This window comes from Pseudopipra pipra, chromosome 15 (assembly GCF_036250125.1).
Source record: "Pseudopipra pipra isolate bDixPip1 chromosome 15, bDixPip1.hap1, whole genome shotgun sequence".
Taxonomy (NCBI): Eukaryota; Metazoa; Chordata; class Aves; order Passeriformes; family Pipridae; genus Pseudopipra; species Pseudopipra pipra.
The window spans coordinates 6096983-6117060 of record NC_087563.1 but is presented as its reverse complement, the minus strand read 5'-3'; the positions used below and the strand labels follow the sequence as shown (position 1 = coordinate 6117060).

General features: G+C 38.3%; 1 protein-coding gene across 15 annotated transcripts in view; it reads left to right on the top strand.

Moving 5' to 3' along the window:
• Window positions 1–20078, top strand: part of TENM2 (teneurin transmembrane protein 2) — a 1078265-nt gene that overhangs the window by 62844 nt on the left and 995343 nt on the right. For 14 of the 15 annotated variants that reach the window (XM_064671588.1, XM_064671590.1, XM_064671607.1 and 11 more), the window contains exons 1-2: window positions 2751–2797; window positions 6260–6364. The gene's annotated coding sequence lies outside the window, so the exon portion shown is untranslated. Of the gene's footprint in view, window positions 1–2750; window positions 2798–6259; window positions 6365–20078 lie in introns of those variants that run through there. The other variant, XM_064671589.1, reaches the window with a different exon arrangement.

The following is a 20078-nucleotide window of genomic DNA, read 5'->3' as shown; positions in this document are numbered from 1 at the left end:
CACTAACACTAAACCTAAATTAACTTTAGTAAAAAAATTGCTATCTTGTCCTCCTAAATACACCTCTTTTCTAAAAGCTGAAATGAGAAAATGCATGTGGATAGAGTAAGAAAAGAACCCTAAGGAGATCTTGACCCTGTAATCTTTGAAAATGCAGCCCAGCATGTTAACATTAGACCACTACATCACATCATGCAGAAGTGTGAGTTTAAAGGCCAATGAACTCTACAGATTTTCCCAGTCTTTCACAGCTGCAGAAACACCTGTACTAAATATATTTGGGTTGATGGTTCCGTAGCCATCACAGAGTCCTTAAAGACTGACCTGTGGTACCTCAGCTCAGTGGAAATGCAGTGGGAGCAATAATTTTTACTTGTCTTTATGTTGAACAGAGATCTCTGCTGAAGGCTGGACAAGCTTTGAGTTTTGTGACAAATAATTTCAAATGTGCACCACTTCTCTGAGGACAGCATCTCAAAATCTATCTAAAAAGGCTGGGTTCTGTTTCTGCAGGATGGTAAAAGAATGGCTTTGAGTAATTGTAAATGCCTACACAATGCAGTCAAATCAGTATGTTCCTGTTATACCTCTGTTTATCTCTGATTTTTTTTTCTGTAGATGTACAATGAGTGTCTTGGCAGCCTTGCAAAATACACCATGTGTGCATGTATGTATGCAAAGCACATGAATGCACTCCATTTTTCTCGCAAGGATTATTTTAAAATATTTTGCATATTTAATCTCCTCTCTCTTTACAATACAATCAGCAATGTGCTATAAAGACACTTCAGGGAAGGGAAAGTAGATTGTTAATACTGGTGTATCACCTGCCATCTGGACACACTTAACACATGGTGAGATGTAAAGATTCAGCCATTTGTGGAATTTGATCCCAGAGCTCACTTTCAATCAGGTAAAGTCATGTCTAGACAGGCACAGATGTTGTATGTACATAATGTAGTTCATTTAATTTATGGCTTGCTTATGTTAGAATAATGCTGTATTGGGACTAGTGCAGACCCACAGTGCTCTGGTAGGTGAACTGGTGACATTTGAGTTCAAAGGAGTGTGATCCATGCCAGTGTCCCCAGTGCATGGCAGCACATAAAACAGCTTCATCAAGGTGGTGTATTCCCATTGATTTATATCACAGGCAAAGAAAGACAACGGAACAGTAATTTTGCTTCTCACTTGCCCATTGTGTGGATTGTGCTAAAAAATCCATAGTAGTATCATCAAGCTTCTCTACAAAGTAAATATAACAATTCTGGTGATTCTTCTGGCGTATTGCAGACCAGTGTTGATGTTTTATATTCCTTCTGCCTACATTGTACATTGGAGCCCGGGGACCACACACTTTTTTTTTACTGGCTTTAGCATAGTAGGCCTGAACGTGTAAGTGGAATTTTTTCTAATCTAGAAAACTTTAACAGGTAGACAGTGGCAGACTGCTGTAAAAATCCCAAAATCTAAGTACATTCTGAAGTCTACTTTACTGGAACACCTTCTTCTATGTACATGAATAGTTTATGGAGGCAGCCATATTCGAAATACTTAAATTACTGTGCAAGTTCACCACATCCTCAAACGTATTTGGGTGGGCTTTTTTCCTATCCAGAAATACCCAAATTCTTTATTGTTCTTTCTTTACTCAAAAATTTAACTCTCCTCCAAGCACATTGCCTTTTCAGAGCCATATTCGTGGAATGCATATCCAGTCAGCAAATACAACCAGTGAAATCCAAACTCTGAGGACACTGCCAGGCCCCCTGAGTGTCCCTGTGGAGCTGTCCTTTAGTGACACCTAAGCACATGTGGCTACTGAGCAGTGCACTGGGTTAGTTTGTGCAGCAGCTCTCATGCTCTGTGCTGAGCCTCCCTGTGTGTAAACTGTGAACACTGTAACAGTCCATTCGTATTTCACATATGCAGGCACGTGTTGGCATGGAAATTGGCTTGGAAAATGTCCATTCTGAACGTGAACTTGGGGATTAGGATTCTGTACAGTGGGGTTACGGCATGAGAGCTGTGTTTGTGTAGTAGCAGAGAAAATGCAGGGAGGAAGCACAGTCTCTCTGCAGGCTGAAGAGGGATGGTAAAAGGAACCTTAAAAGGCTGGCAAAGGTAGACCAGTCTTTCTCCTCTCCATTGGCAGATGGCTCTAAAACATTTCAGTCAGTTATGTCCATGCCCAATCTGGTTTTGTTCTAAGGGAGCTGTATCCTCCAGAGCCCACCATCTGTTCCCCACCCTGCCATACGCACGCGGAGGTAGGAATGTACATCCTCCAGGGAAAGATGGTGGCATCCATTCCCAGAACGGGGCTGCTGCTCACCACAACTGGGGACATTGAAAAATGTGCTAAAAATTCAGTGTTCCCCATCTACACATAGCATCTCTGTTATACATCCTGTACTCAGGGAAGAGAGCTGTCTACTGCTTGGCCATTTCATTGATCCCCAAAGGCTGGATGTTGTCTGGAATATGCCACTCAAAAGTTGACATTTAAAGTGTAAATTTAGCATTTGTCAAAATTTGCAGTCTGTATGTGATATCTTTCCCAGGAATATATTACTCTTACAAAATTTTTACCTATTGCCAAAATACCCTTGGTTACCTCTAACAATAGCAAGCTTATCTTCCTTTCTATTTCTGAAGCTATAGAAGGACCTCATAAGTTTCTGCAAAAGAGTAGCAATTGCAGCTCCTTATTTCTCTGTTGAAGATGACATACCTTTTTGTTGCTTTTGTTACAGATTCTGGCTGGCTTTCATATATTAGAAGCTCTACAAACAAGGTGAGTGGTTTAGAGTTTTGTACCTAACATGTTAAGATGTAGATAAGATCAATAACAAATGGAACAAGAATTTGAAAGGTGTAATGGGGAAGTAAGTTTCAATATTACTTGGATTGATGCTGGCTGATTGACAGTCAGCCACCAGGAAAAAACATCTTCTCTCAAACTCCTAGAAAATTAATGTATTTGTCCTTTTTCATCCTTGTTTCAGATTTTATGGCTACTCATGCTGTCTTGCCCCACAGGATATTAAATAATAACAGTCTTCAGGCAGCAAAGAGAACTAATTGTCGTTCTTCTTCTACTTCACCACTGCTGCTGTAATTGGAAGTCATCTCCTTATAATTGCATCTGTAGTGAATAGTAATTATAACTCTTATCATTAGCTCTTTTTTTTAATTAGTTTTTTTCCCCTTATAAAATAATATTTTGTACTAGTCCTTGCCTGACTTCCGAACACAAAGATGGTCACTCTATTAGTATTGTATTTGCTGTGTTGTTAATTGCAAAGGTGGATTCTGCTCAGCTAGCAGGAAACTTGTGACATGAGCAGTAAAATGGAGCAAGGGAACAGCTGGAGAACATGAGCTGTGGATACAAGAGCAGAGCTTTCATTTTAATCCTCCCTTAGACTGTACATGGAGTGCTGAACAGAGAGGCTGAGTCTTACTACTGAATATAGCTTTGAAATTAATTTAGATCAAACTGAATCACTTAACCAAGAAAGCCAGCTTGCCAGCTCTTACTCAAATCAAACAGTTATGCTTTTTTAAAATCTTTTTTTTTACAGCAGCTTTTTGGCATATTTAAGAACGGGAGCAAACATTTTATCAACGGGTATGATCTACACAGAAAAGGCATGGTGAAAAGATTCCTCAGCTCTCCCTGGAGTGTTTTGTCCCTCATCTCTTTTCCAATAGCTCCATTTTGTTGCCAAAATATATTCATTTCATTTAAAAAATATTAATATTCTGGCATTATACTGCCTGATACAAGAGAAAGGATAACTGAAGTTTTACAAGTCAGAATTTCTCTTCCCTATATATCATATAAGCACAGGGTTACTGTGGGCTCACAACCTGAGGAAGTGCTGAGAGCTTTAGCAAGTGATAAAACATATTTTAAGAACTAATTTTAAATTTATTTTGAGCTGTATATATTAATTAAAAACTTTATTACTATATGGTTGTATATTACCAGTATATTTTATAATATTCGTTTGCAGGTCTTAACAACAGCATAAGATTGGACTTGCAGCATCCAGTTGAGAAAATGTTGATTATTATTTAAATCATGCTTCTGATCTAATTTTTAAACTATAAAGCAGGAGTATCTGAAAATACCTGGTGAAAGGGTCTGCAATGCACAATAAGCTCCATAAGCACATTCCATATAGGTTGTGATTGACAATACTTGCAGAATTTAGTCCCACTGCACTTCCTGCTATATTGTTACTCAGACTAAAGCTTGTATATATGAGCTTTTCATCCTTTGTTTTAACCATCACTTTGACTTTCAGATATGTTAGAAATCTCCTCTCCTCCTCCTCATTTTTCAGCTTAGACCTCGTATTGGATGCGTTCTTAAGACCTTGAAAATCCTAATTTTCTTCTGACACATATCTTCTCCTAGCTCCAAAATTTGGCACTATAAATCTAGTCAAAACTTCTTTTTATTAGCATGGTCTACTAAATATATATAGAACATGTGTTTGACATTTTCATAGCAAAACACAGAGCATGTGTGTAGAAAATTGCATTGTGAGTCAACTTACCTGTTTATTTACTTCTACATTTTTCTTTGAAAAAATAAAAGGATTGGCAGATGCAAAAGTTTAATTAAGAGGAAGCTATTTTGGCTTCCTGTTCATAAAAGAGAAAAACACATAAAAATACAAAACTTCTCTTGTCTTCCTTTGCTTTTTGAAATGGTGTGATTTAACCCTTATGTGAAAACTCTATATCTCCAAAGCCCTATTTATACATCTATAGATATACAGAGAAGTTTCCACTCGTAGGATGAAATCCTTTGTGCCAAGATGCAGCCTGTAGGGGATTTTTAAAAATGAGTTATAAAACTCCAAGGAAAAAGGATTTATAACAGAAATGCTGACACAACCTTAACTAAAGTGGTGCAAAGAGACAAGGATGTAATGGCCAGTCTTCGCGAGCGAAGATTTTGGGAAAGGTCATTAACCCTTCCAGCCTGCGCAGTGGATTTTTTAGGTGAGACACAGCGTGCGCTGAACTGAGCCCACCCTTTAGTCCTGAGGTTCATCTGCCGGGGCCGAGCAAAGCTTGGACAGTGGCAGTGAGGTCCCCAGGATGTAGGTTTGTTTAGAGTGACCTTCTCTTAGGTGGATTGCCTACCAAGGCTGACGAGCTCCACCTGCCCAGGGGGCCGGGAATCGAACCCGGGTCGCAGTGGTGAGAGTCAGGCACTCTAACCACCAGACCACCAGAGAAAAAGGATTTATAACAGAAATGCTGACACAACCTTAACTAAAGTGGTGCAAAGAGACAAGGATACAATATAATTAAAACAACAGAAGCCCAGAATGTCAGTATCTGAGCAGATCTCCTTGACAAGTTCTCTGCTTTTTAACTTTACGGCTTTAACAGCATCAACTGTTTTTTGTGGGTGGTTTGTTGATTTGTTTTGTAGGTTTTTGTTTGGGTTTTTTTTAAGGATGTATTAGAAAGAGTTTTATAAAACTGCAGCAGAGGGCAAAACAGCAGTGAAATGATTGAAGATATGCATTTGAATCAGCTTGGTTTATAGGGATTACTTTGGCTATATGAAAATCCATGAAGGTCATAATGACATTTATGTCATTCTAAAACTGATGTGTGCTTTTTTTTTGTTCCCTTTATACACTGAAGAATAAACAGTTTTAAATGTGCTGTTGAATTAAAAAGTAGTTGTATTCAGCTTTTAGTGCAAAACAAGCTTTTAAAGAAATATGTTATCTCTAATCTAAATTCATACCTTTTGGAGCTAAATAACATTTTCAACTAAGCTGCAATTTTGTCAGAATTAAAACCAAATATCTACTTCAGCAAATTAGCTAATGTGTAGTTTTTGCAAGCATACATTTATAGGGGAGCTTTAAGCATTTTTTAAAAAAATTTGAAGACTTTCTATTGCTGTGCTTAGTAACTGAAGTCTGAGAGTCAGAAAATTCATGTATCTTCCAATTCGTCTGTACCATCCACGTGCTTTCTCTTTAAAAGTATGACTTTTTAAAAAGTAATTTTTTATAGGCAGATATAGATCAAAAATTCATAAATATATCGTAAATAAATGCTACATTGTAGTTTTCAAGAGGTACACTTTGTCATAGGAGCTCCAAAATCAAATGGGTTGTATTCCTAAATTACCAAAATAAGAGCACATTCAGTTTTAGCCACCAGAGGCCCCATGGCTTTAGTGTTCTGCATTTAAACTTTTTGTCTCCTCCAGCATTTTTCAACTAGAAACTGAGAGCAGAAAAGAAAGCTGAGACATAGAATTCCAACTCAGAGAACTGTGGGCAACAGTGAGAAAGCACCACGCAGGATATTGAAGGTACCTTATTAACTGAGAGTGTTTCACAGTGTTTTGTCATATGCATTAATTTATGCTTACCTGCTTTTCTGACCCTGTCTTACTTATTATTTCATACAAACAGATTCCTTCTCATTTTTTAAACCATAGCTAGTTCTAATTATTTAGTCCTTATTCTTTAAATGGAAATCAAAGTTTCCAGTTCTTACTTAACCAAATGGCCTTTGTCCTGTGTGCCTTTGATCAGCACTGGCCAGTTTTCCAAAAGCAAAAACCCACGTGTACACCTTGGCAGAGATAGTAGTTGTGTTCCATTTCAAATATTACAGTGTCACAAGTTGTATCTGAAAATCCAAAAAATTATAAACTTTTGCATTGTTTTGTAATGTGAAAAAAATATCCTTTGATCCTTATCATTTAGAGCTGTACTTATAGATCCAGAGCAATTTTTAACTCCGGGGACTGGTCATGGCTACCAGAGGAACAAGATGTAGGTAACACAAAATACCAGTTTTGTTACCCTTGCCTGTTTAACTCAAATGTAAAACTGTGCATAGGAAACAGCTCCTTTACTGGGGGAGGGAGAGAAAAAAAAGAAACAACTCAAACATGGAAATGACTGAAAATGAAGACAAAGTTAGTGAAGAAAATCCTATTGCTCATGCTGTTTGGCTTAATGCTAATAAAATAGTTTTGGTGGTTTTCCCAGCAATTAGAAGACTTTTCTAAAATACATTCCTAAATACTTATGTAAAAGAAGCACGCACAGCATGGAATTTATTTATGAACCACCTTTTAACTTCAAAGCTTTTTCTTTTTACATAATTTCAACAGCAGAAGAAATTAAAAAAAAAATCCCTCTGAACTGTTTTGGGTCTCTTAAAATACAGTAATTGGAGTGGATCAGCAGTTGGTAAAATTAATCCAAAGTAACTGTTTATTCAGTGTGGCTCCAATGTAATCCTACAGCTTTCAAGAATTTCAAACCCCACAAAATATAATTATATCCTAAAGATGTTAATGAACATGGGGGAAAATGCTGTCAATAAAGTTCCTATCCCACACATGGTGCAGCTGGAATAGGGATCAGTCAACAGAGATCAATCCTCAGTTATAAATTGTGTTCCAGATTACGTGAGGAATCACTAGAAATTTGAAAATTAGGCAGAGATTTCCAGGCTTCAAGAGTTCATATTCCTATTTTAGGCTTGAAGGGAGCATGTTGCACACAAAATAATACATGGCCAGATACTTTTATTAAAGTCATAAAGAGCATTCCTAAGGAGGTTTTGACATTTTTCAGATATTTTGTTTACCCAAGAGAGTTTTACTGTTTATATTCATGTGTTGCTACCAGAATTACACTCTTTTAAACACTCATACTGTGGTATAATAGCATTTTTCTCTGGCTTAGCTCAAAGCTTTTCCAAGGACTCAAAAAAAAAAAAAATCTGCAAAGCAAGTGTGGAACCTTGTTTGCAGCAAATATATTGATTTAAACCTACATGTCAGGTTACATGGAATTTTCTGCTGTGAAATAGGAACTCGCATCAAATTTGGAATGTGTCAGAGTGCGGACTGATGCTGGGATTGACATATCACAGAACAGAGTGGTCCCAGAATATTGACACTCCTGAGATAGAATTAGATACTCAGGCTGTGATTTTTGCTTCCTCAAAAAACCCATGAAGATCAACCCCTGGATTTAACATGTCAGTGAACATTCTAAAGCAGTGGCCAGAACTCTCCTCTTGCTTTGTCAGCTGCCTTTCAGGCTTGTTGAGGGGATGCAATGAGAACTAAGTGCAATAATGCAGCCCTCAGAGGTACCTGACACACTGTCAGCTGGCCAGGATGGTTGTTTGGATATTGTCTGCTTCTTGGCTGAAGGGAAACACGGATCTAACATGCTTATATTGTTACAGGTGCACAAAACTTTTATTCAGAGCTAGTGCTTTTATATCTACACACCACATTATGTTTTGCAGCCACATCACTGACTGTAAAGATCTAGCTTTGAAATGAAAAGCAACTGTTTTGCTGCATCTGGATGTTCAAATTCCATGGAACTTTGTATTTGAGAGAGCCCAGTTGCTGGTTACCACTGCTAGACAGTTTCTCTTGCCCAAAGAGATTTCAGAAGAATTTATGACCTGTGCAGTGCTCATACAGTGGTGAGGAAGATTCATTTTGGTAAGGGTTAGAGGTTAAGGTTAACTAACACAACAGGGTTTGTATTACTGTTGTCCAAGTTCTCTGGATATATTCTGAAGTGTTTGCTTTCCTGTCTCTGAATATCCAGGGATTTGTGTGCTTCTGCAAGAAGCAAAGATCTGTTTTCTGCAGCATGACTTGTGAATGTTCTCCCCAAGTCTTTGACAGAGTTGTTGAATTAAAAAGGTGGAATGGGAGTTCAAGGTAGGGTGGGAGGATGACCTGGGGATGATGGAGTCCTGTAGATGATGACACTCAGCATAGGAGATGGGCTTTCTAAGAAACTAGAAAAGAAATCAAGTGCTTCTATTGCATTTCATTGCACTGAAGAAAAGGATCTATTTGTTGTAAATAGAGTGCTTCTGTAGCAGCCTGATGGCTCATAAAGTACTGATCCTAAATTACACAGAAGGCATTTCCCTTATTTGAGGAAAACATAGCAGGTTATAAGGCATCTTTCTGAATATCCTACTGCTTAATAATGAAGTAGAACAGAAAATGGTTAAGAGGGGAGAAGAAAATGAGACATTAACGAAGATCTTTCTATGTGTACATTGGAACAGATTAAACTGTGTTTTCAGGGCAAGGGAAAACTGGAACACTTTTGTTACAAATCCTCTTTGTTTTGTTGCTTGTTTCTTTTCTCATATGTTGATGGTTTTTCACTGCATTTTTGGTTCATAGTACTTGTGTTGGCATGATAGATTATACTGGCTTCAGTGAAGTTCATATTTGTACCAGGTCACTGACCAAGGATAGAAAAAGAATTAAAGGAGCGAAAAAAAGGAGGGAAAAAACCACTCAGAGCTTTTACATTTCATAAAGATAAAAAAGTCTGTCAATAAGCATTTGCCCAATGGTCTTAAACTATTATAATGTACTGAGTAGATAGTATGCCAAAATACCCTGTGTGTATTGCTGGATAAATCAGATGCATCTAAAATCCCTAAGTATAATGAACCACATTTTTTATCTTAAATTCCTTAGTCCTCATCTTCCCACTGTGAGTGGTGAGGGAGGCCCAAAGGGTCAAATAGGGAATGTTTCATTTCTGTTATACAGAGAGCAGCTGAGGCACAACTATTTCAGGTGGGATATTCTGTGCTGCTGCTTGAAGATATTATGGCATTGGTGCATCTACTGGATAGGACATCTGGCTAGAATACAGGAACTTCTCTTTATGAACCATGCTGACCAAAATCTCACTGAACTGGGTACATATGGCAGTAGCCTGTAATAGTTTTGACTCATTTGTAAATGGATTCTCAAAAAATTCCCTTAGGGTAAAGTTTTTGCCAGGCACCATCAAGGATAGCTGTGTGGATATGATTATTGGATTTGTAACAAAAACATTTTTCTAATTGATTAGTTGACCAATTAGACCAACATGATGATCATGTTTTTCATGATCATCAATAATTCAAAGTAATCAGTGTGATGTTTTGGTTTACCACCCGGTGATTTTAAAATGATCCCATCTATCATGGAAGTGACCTATAGAAACAAAAGAAATTAAATCAATAGAATTTTATAGAATTTTAACTGCATTACATAAAAACAAACAAACAAACCAAACCAAAACAAACAAACAAACAAATTAAAGAGTGCAGAATTGAATAGAAAATATTATTCTCCTGTAGTGGTTTTGAGTAACCTGCCAAATTCAGGAGTTACAACAGAGGTTGTTGGAAAATTCTCTTGAAAGGATTTATTTTCTCTGTTAAAGTATAAATTTCTTCTCTAAAATGATGTGTTTCTGTTAAGAAACCCCAAAGATGCAGGAAGAAGATGACTGGTTTTGGCTGTAGTGGGTCTGTTTCACATTGTTTTGTAGCTGTTTGAACACATTGGGGGATCCAGATCCAGCAGGTCCCAACAGATATTTGTGTTCTTTACTTCTACATGGGTTCCAATTTATTTTTTCACTTGAGTCAATATGGAGTCAGAAACCCAAAAGCATCACTGATGGTGGCTGTCAGAATGGGCTCTATCACCATTCCAAGTAAGAGTAAATCATAGCAGTCCCAAGGATATAATAATTTATGCAGGTGACATTTACCCTGGGTGGCTTGGGATTATAATATACCAGAAAGTCATGTTTCCCCCCAATTTACATGATATTAATCATAGCATAGCTAAATATAAAGATCCAGCTTAAGGTTCAGTTGCATGTTGTATCAGCTACCAAACAGAAACTCAAAATCACTTGCTATTACTTCAAGCATTGCCCGGTTCATCTGTGTTCAAATACTCAGATTCAGGGCAAGGGGTTTTTTTTAGAAATCAATTACATCTTATTTATAAAACACTCGGTAATGTGGAAAGTCAGATTTAGAATAATTTCAAACTTCCTGGCAGTAAATAAAAGCTTAAGTCCAGCAAATCATTAGTTGTTTTTATCTTCAAATTTAATAGCTGTATTCGACACTGTATAAGTGGCTTAAGGGCATTAAGGTTCTTAGTGTCTGTAAACTACATTGTTGGGACTTGGTTTTAAATATTTATAAGTCTACTATTAAGAACAAATCATTTTCTCAATCTATTTCACTAAGAGAAATTATTTATAAGTATATCATTAATTATTTAGATTTTCCTGGTATTATATTTACATTAATAATTAAATGCATCTAATTATTAAATCATATAAATAAGATTTAGTTTCATTGATGAGTTGAAATGCAAACAGCAATTCCATCACTGACTGTAAACATTTGAAATGAGATACTCTTCAGTAACAAGCCCTCATACGTGCTAGAAGTCATGAGAGTAACCTGCTGAAGTAATTATAGCAGGTAAAATCATGGCAGGTTTTGGATTCTCCCAACCACAATCAGCTTTGTCCACCTTTCACAGGTATTCCAGTGCAGGTAGCCAGGATCTTTATACTGACCACCAACTACCTCTATGCTTCCTGATGGCAATTGCCTTTTATAGGGGAGGTGCAGATCTGATTCCCACTCCAGGAACCTCGACCATCTCCTCATTAAAACCTTCAAAGGGTGCCACAGCTCAATGCCACGTGTAACACTGTGCCCTAATCCCAGGAGTTATAACCCATTTCAGGGGGCACTTTGATTTCTGCCCATTTCTGTCAGAACCAGCAGTACCAGCTTCCCCCACACAGCGTTTCCAAGCCAGGGAAGGGTGAGGTTCCTGCTCCCTGCTACACAGTTAACAAATGGCTCCTTTCTCACTCAGTTGTGTCTTGTACGAAATATAATTACACGATGAGTAAAATGTAACCTGGTTCAGCCCCTGATTATGGCAAAGTTAGACTAGGTTCAAAAGCCTATCATTACCTATAGAAAGTCTTCTGGTGATTACAGTTCTTCAGCATAAACCTTCAGCTAATGCAGCCCCACTGCTATTTCTGGTCTTCCCGTTATCAGGGATTACTCATGTCTAGTGGTGATGGGCAGTGACCCATGTGTGCAACAGACATAAAATCTTTACACCTTTTGAACATGTGGAAAGGCTGTATTCTAGAATTATTTACTGGCATTGGAAACAAATCAGCATCTTGAACCTGGCACCTGAAGACCTCAGGTCTGGACTAACGAAATCTGGTTCAAAAGATTTTTCATCTTTGGTATATTTGTATGAAAGCAGAACTAGTGTATATAGGCCTCCTGGAAGCACTCCTAAGTGGTCTTTTCAACTTCTCTTTCTCTCTCTGAAGTGCCCTTGGGTATAGCCTAATTAATCATAGGCTTAGACTTTCTAATAAATTGCAAACAGTGCAGGTTTTCCAAATTGTATTTTGTGTTGTTCATAGCAAGTAAGCATCAGGTATAAATAGCTGCCCATAGTTGAATGCAGACATAAAATGCTCGTATATGTTTATAATAGCACTTCATGTTTTCAGTACCAGCTGAAATTTTCTCCTCGGGTCTTTATTTGTTAATGTAATCCTGAAATCTTCAATTGCCTGCTTTCATCATAGTTTCTTTATTCTTTTAACCTATTTTCAGCCATGCTGGTTTATTGCAAAATAAAAGTAAGAATAATGTCAACGATTTCCCACACAAAAGCACCCAAGGGAACACTTTAGGACAATCTGAACTACAACGAGAAAGAACTGAGCTGATGCTAATTTATATGAACTTTTAATTTGAGGATAATACTAGAAGTGAATCATAATCTTCAAGGTGAAGAAGTATTTTAGCTTCCTAAGCCTATTTAACCTGACCAGTGAAAGTGCCATTAATTACTTGTCATACCTATTTATCATTGTTTCCAATGTAATAAAATCTGAAGAATATTTATTTTCAAAAGGTGATGCATTGGTAGAGTATTCAAACAGTGAAGAACATTCAAGAAATCTCCTCTGTGTGTCTTACATTCAAAGAGACTTTTCTAATAGGTTTCTAATTTTCTTTCTTTGATAAGTTTTTGCTTTATTTTGGGTTTTGGTCATCTAGTTGGTTCACTGAAAAATTGAACTGTTATCACACAAAATGGGGTGCAGTGACACAAGGCTGACAAACTGTGTTTGCCATGGGAGGTAAAGAGCAGAGCCTGTGCTGTAACAGTCCCATCCTACTTTTAACAAGATGAAATGGCCGGTGAACTTCAGAAGGGAGCACACAAATAGATTTCAAGCATCATGCCTTAATGCTTTTATGTTACAAAGAGCTCTAATTGCTCCTGCAGGGATGAGAAGTCAGAAATTAGAAAAATCGTAATTGCCCTCAATATAATCACTAAACTTCAGCCAAAGCTGTCCAACTTTCTGTCATATCAGTCCTCCTTGATTTGACTGTGTACAGCTGTTGCATTTAATCCTAGCCTGGAATTACCTCAAGAACTTTTTGTTTCCCTAACTCAACAGAGTTTGCATCTCTAAGCTCTTTCCGTCTCCAGTTGTCTCAATCTATGTTATCAGATCTTCTTCTACCAAAGTTACTTTGCTGAAATTATTTGTGCATAAACAGATTTCCACATGAAGTCAGTCACACCAGTATTCATACGTACCCAAGGATTCACTTAATCTCTTGGGGAGGAATTCAAGTACACACTGTATTTTTGCTTGCAGGTTGTATATCCTTTAAGAAAAATTGTCCTGAGTATCACAGAATCATAGGGTGCAAAGAGTCAGGGAAATGTCATGAAGACTCTGCACATCAGAGGATGATCAGGTTTCAGAAGGTATCACACTGAGTACACATACACTGCAATTCCTGGAGTGTGCAAACATCCCCTAAAATAAGCACTTCAAATAAAAGCAACAAGAGCAGCTTCATTGGTCCATGGCTTAAGACAGATTTTAAAAGCCATCCAGAACCCTACATAAATAAGCAGACAGCAAGTCTTCCTTGAGTTTTCTGTAGCAATACATCTACTAAGCTTGCTAAGCTCATTTATAACTAGCTCAGATGTATCTGCATGAGCTGTACATACTACATGAATTTAAAATATATACCTGAGCTTCTTGTATAGCCAAACTCTGAGATGGTGTCATATTAATCTATATATTTACTTGTTGATTATGGGCCCATTAGGTGTAAATAAAAGTATTAGTCTCTGGACCTGTGAAAAATAGTCATAGAAAAGTTTGGATTGGAAGGGACCCTTAAGATCACCTCTTTCCAACCCCTGCCGTGGGCAGGGATATCTTCTACTAGACCAGGTTGCTCAGAATCTCATTCAGCCTGGCCTTTAGCACCTCCAGGATTGGGGCAGCCACAACTTCTCTGTGCCAGGGCCTCACTACCCTCACAGTAAAGAATTTTTTCCTAATATCCAATCTAAACCTACAGTCTCAGTCTGCAGCCATTTCCTCTTGTCCTGTCACTACACGCTCTTGTAACAAGTCACTCTCCATCTTTCTCACAAGTCCTTTGCTTTAGGTGTGTAACTGTTCCTTGTCACCTTATATTCACCCCAGTCTTTCTTCACTGTCAGTGTTTAGATCAGTCAAATGCTGAGGCCACAGACACGTGTGTATAATGTTGTTAAAGCTGAGCACGTGGGCAGAAGTAGCAGCAGCAGATTGGAAACTGTGCTCTCTTGTCAACAGAGATTTTGCTTCTCTGAACTCTCATCCAATTTTCAAGTAATTTAAATTTAATGCTCTTTAACACGATTAGGCAAAAATCTTAATCATAAGGCAGATTGACCTGCATATCTGACAGAATGAAAAAGTGACACCTTACACTAATTTATTCTGATTACAATTTATGGTGGACCCAGTTATTTGGGAAGGAGGTTCTGCAGACTCTGGACACAAAGGTGTCCCCAGGTGGCTTTCAAAGTTGATTGAAGCACCAGGGCCAATTTTTGTTATCTTATTGAAGTGTGCAGTACTACCAAGCTGTACTTAGTTGCCAAAAGACATGCAGGGTCCCTAATACCTTTTTTTTTTTTTTGAAGGGAAATTGATGGAGTACATTTTAAACTGAAAATATCCTGAGGGCAGCACTGGATCCTGATCAGGTCTATCTTTGAGGAGGATGATATAAGGGAAAATTAATTATTAGTAGAATATTAGTGGTACAATATCATATATATTCAGATTTGTCAATAATAAACATAGATTTGAAAACAGAAAAAGATTTCCAAGCTCTAGCCAAGAGGGAAGTACTGAAACATTTCCAGACAAGGTGGAATATGAAGAAGGCAGTGTAATATGATAGAACCACGAAATTAATGAATTAAAAATTAAAACTTGTGACCTTTGTCTTTGGGTGTTCAATGTGCTGGTATCCTCAAGAGGGGGATGCTGAGACTCTCAGATGTCACTTGTTGATTGTTGCTGGTACTGAATTGATATTGACATTAATTAAATCCGTGCTTGAAGGGTTCAGCTTGGAGACTTAACATGGCTGGAAAGAGATGCTGAAGGGATGCACTAACATGCCTAGAGATACTAAGAAATCTCATAAGTGATTAATTCATATACCTTCCTTTGCTCAGGATTAAAATGGTCACCAGAATTGTTTCCCAGAACAAAATTTTCGCTGTGTTAAATTGGATTTGGGATAGGTAGGAAATAAAGAAATTTGCCTTTTCTGTAGCTGGGGAGCAATTACCTGGATAACCTGCATGTTTTGCCCTTAAGAAATTCTCAACTGTTGTAGGGACAAGGAAACTTAGTAATATCTTTTATAGCACTTTTTACCTACATTTGTGCCATAGGATCACAAGCCTGTTGAATAACACTGCATGTGCCAAGCAATGCATTCTGTGGTCTGTGGCTCATTCTTGTCCAGTCATCTTTTCCTGACTGGCTAAAATTTTTGTCTGATGGACCCCTTCCATCCATGTGTTTCTGTGCTCCAATATCCATGTCTGTAACAAAGCCCCAGGTACAAATTCCCTGTAGCTTTTAGATTCAGAGATCCACTGTTCATGTGAGTCAGTATTATCAGGGATGGGCTGATGACATTCCTGTATGCAGATATTCTGTCTTATTTTTCTTTTATATTGACAGCTATCCCCTTCTAGAGGGGAAAAAAAATGTGGCTTTCTCCATTTTTTTTTTATTCCTACCGAACATTAAGCAAATGTAGTCATCTAAATATCTGTTTTAGTGTCAAGAGTTCTATGAGTGGTAATAGCTGGGTTAGACCTCATCATTTTATGTATTAAGTTATACTTGTTTCTTATCATAAACATTATTTTACTTTTATCAACAGTCATTTTCCTCTGCCTTTTTATCACTGAGACACTAAATATCATTACATATTCTGTAAGTCTTCTCACCTTTCATTTTTACTAGGAAAAATAAAATTATATCATTAGAAGACTTCAGCCCTTCCCCAGGTTCTCTATGAACATGTTGAGCACCACAGTCCCCAGCATAACTCTCTGCAGGATTTTGCCTGTAAAAACTGGCCTTTTATTGTCTAAATGTCATTTCAGTTTTGTTTTTTTTTTTGCTTACAAATTCATGCAATGGCTTTATTGTATATATCATAGAATCATAGAATGTTAAGGGGTTGGAATGGACCTTAAAGATCATCTGCTTCCAGTCTCAAAGTGAGAAGATTCAGTTCATTTTTGCCCATTGTAACCCGGTGCATTTCCAGGAGGTGGACTGGCCATGGCACAGTGGCACACAAGTCCTGTAGTGTTCCAGGCCTCCCTGACACTGCAGGATGTGCTCATCCATAGGCAGGGCTCTGAGCAGTTGTCTGAATCCTTTTGTATACCTTAGGGCTGACAGGGGATTCCCAGTGGAAAAAAAAATAGTGAAAAAAGTCACTAAGCTCTTTGGCATACTCTGTGCTCTTTATGTGAGCTGATAAGACACTCCTGGGCCCCAGGAGACTTGAAATATTGTAAATCCAGTCATACTGAAATTCCCAGTGCTTGGCCCCCGAGACATGAGCTCCACTTTGTCATTTTCTTTCATTCCAGGCTTGCACCAGGAGGACAATTTCTCAAAATCATGCAATCTATAAGGTTAATCTAGTTGTAACTGTATGGATATTCCACATTATAAAGCACTTATGATTTCTGGTAATACCAAAGTTACCTGGCTGTCTTAGACAATTGAAACCAGTCTTTAAAATTAAAAGCAGGTATGACACAAAATGATTTAGAAGTCAGTCTATTTTCCACTGACAGGTTCAGTGCCCATGAGTTCTGGGGAAAGGAGGAAGCACAGAACTTCCAGCATCCCAAACCAAATCCCAGTCTCCAGCCTTGCCCTGCTCCTAGGCTCTCACCACACACCCACCAGTGTGTGGCTTCTCAGAGGCCAGCCAGGAGCCACTGCCTCACATAGTGATGGTATAACAGAGTCCAATGGATCTGTTTTCCTGCCTGCTGACAGCAGCTCCTGCCTCCCAGATTTATAGGAATTCCCTTAATACACCATCATTAGAAGACTTCAGCCCTTCCCCAGGTTCTCTATGAACATGTTGAGCACCACAGTCCCCAGCATAACTCTCTGCAGGATTTTGCCTGTAAAAACTGGCCTTTTATTGTCTACATCCCCCATCGAAAAGACCACTCTGAGCCTGGTCTGCATTACCATGAAAATATATTTATCATTTATGTTGTGTCAGGGGCCTCTGTCCCATACAATATTCCAGCTGGATTAATCACTGCACAGGGGTCAGACATAAAGTCCAGACCCCGACAAGCTCACACGTTGGGTAGGAGGCAGGGGCCAGACACAGCAGGAAACAGTGAACCAAAATCCGTGTCATAAACAGTGATTTCTTTATGTTTTGTGAGTGCTACTAAAACCTACAAACCAACAGATTCTTGGGTCTGTGCCTTATTCACCTTTATTTACTAACACATGGGTTCCAGCAAGCTTGGGATCTGAAAAGCTGTTTTTTCTGTCGACAGTAGCAATATGCATCTTGCCAAGATTTTTACCACTTTAGGAATATATTTTAAAAATTGGGACTGTGCAATTCAACTTTCTAATCTATTAGTTTATTTCTGCATAGATTTTTTTTTTTCCTACTACCATGAGGAAAAAGATTTACTCCACTGGAGGACCAAAAACTGTGTTTCTGTGAAATCCAGCTGCATGTAAATGAAAAAAAAGAGCTCCTCAGGAACCTCGTCCTCTCATGTGGTTAAGCAGGTGTGGAAGTTTTCCAAAAATGTTTTTGAGGCGCTGCTGTAAATTCAGACTAGAAATGGAAAGTCATTTCCATTTCCTTTTCACGGGGAGGAGGGGAAAAAAAGTTTTATTTGAATATTCTTAATATTATTAAAATTTAACTATACTTTCTCCAGTTAGAAGAAAATGTAAGCAGGTAAAGGCTACAAAGAGTTCATTACCATGCCAGAAACAGCGCAAGGGAGGCAGGGTTTGGCCATGCCCCCAGAGGTTAAGGGAGAGGCAGCCTGTGTGCTATGGCTGACAGAGGTGCTAATTGTCTGTGTTTGGGCAGGGGCCCAGCACGGATCCCAGCCAGCCCCTCTCATGTGTAAGATAATGCTGACAAGAGAAGAGTGACTGCAGCTTTTGTCTGAAGAATCACTCTTGTGCTGCACCAGGGCTGCAGTCTTGTGCTGCTTAATCTCTGTCTGAAGAGCCTACACCCAGCCCTACAACCTGTTCCTCTGACAATGGCAAATGTGCAGAGCCTGCCAAACAGTTTATTAAATTATGGTGTAAAATGTGTTATCCCCCCTTCTGTGCCTTACAAAAAAAATAACTTTAGTCAAAAGATATTGGCTTTGAGCACTCATAATCTTTTTCCCACCGCTTTTCAACTGGGATTCCCAGTTTGAGATCAGTGTCTCCTGAAGAGCAGCTACTTCTTTAGATGAAGCAGATTTAAAACAATAAATACCAATACATGTATTGCCTTATCTACATCTAACATTCCTGTCACTCCTCTACGTGGATGTGATTTAACCTTGCCATCATCTGTTCTCTTGAGGAGGAAATTACAGTCCATTTCTCCTCTGATCTGTCAGCTTGGAGCAGCTGGCAACTTGTCAGCACCCCTTCTGCAGATGGACATTTCACTGCTGAGAGCAATACCCCAGCAATCTGTACGTACTCAGCCTTGACAAAATGACTTCATAATCAGTAGCCAAGGAGTTGCTTTTCCCAGTGCTGTTCTGTTGGAGCATTTTTGCAGACTCATACTTCACCTACTTGCAGGTTCTCACGAGCAATTCTCCCCCTCGTAAAGAAGCAGCTGTAAGTGGTGGGCAGGTTGCAAGCAGAGAGCAGGAAAAGCAAGGTGACATCCTGTCCTGTGTAGCTGAGGAAGTGGAAGCCTTAATAGAACAAGAATGTACGCCCTGTATGCAAATCTTAATGAAACTGGTGATTTAAAATCACAACATTTTTTTTAAATGCAGGTTTCCAAGACTCATTAACTTCAAACAAGAGGATTCATATTCTGTTTAACTAGACTTCACATTGAGCCACTTTTCATTTACAGTATATTCCTAAAGGTAGAACCAGCAGGGAGATGAAATGACTTCATTTACTGGAATTACAGCTTCTTTTATATAAAATGTTAATCATTTTATATATGACAACCTTATGCTTAATGTTGCTAGAATACTCCTCATAAAACATTATTTTGTGAATGCACAGACTCCCCTACTGAGCACATAACAGCTTTCAGTGGATGTGCTAATCCAGTTTGAATATATGTAGTATTTAATCTTCATTAAGATGCTGAAGTCTATACAATGTTAATTATTCATTTTGCATGTTCCTTGCACTTTATTGTAATTCATAATTTCCTTAATCAAAATGTAGTTTTTAATTATAACTGTAAAATTTGGATGAAACCTGCCTGGTAAGCATAAGAAGATTTTTTTTTTTTTTAATTTTGCTGAGATTTTAGCACAGGAGGACAAGGGGAAATTTGCAGAATTGGTAAGAAAAGAGTGTTGAGTGAACAACATTCAACCAAGTGAGCAGCATCGCTCCATCCCTCAGCACAGCCCACGAGGGCTGCTGGGATCCTCTGCTGACATTTGCTAAACCAGAAATCTCAAGGCCTGAGAGCACAGAGTGATTTTTAATCGGGCATTCTTGCCTCCTTTTCATCAGCACCAGAATGTGGTAGGCTTCTGCAGGTAC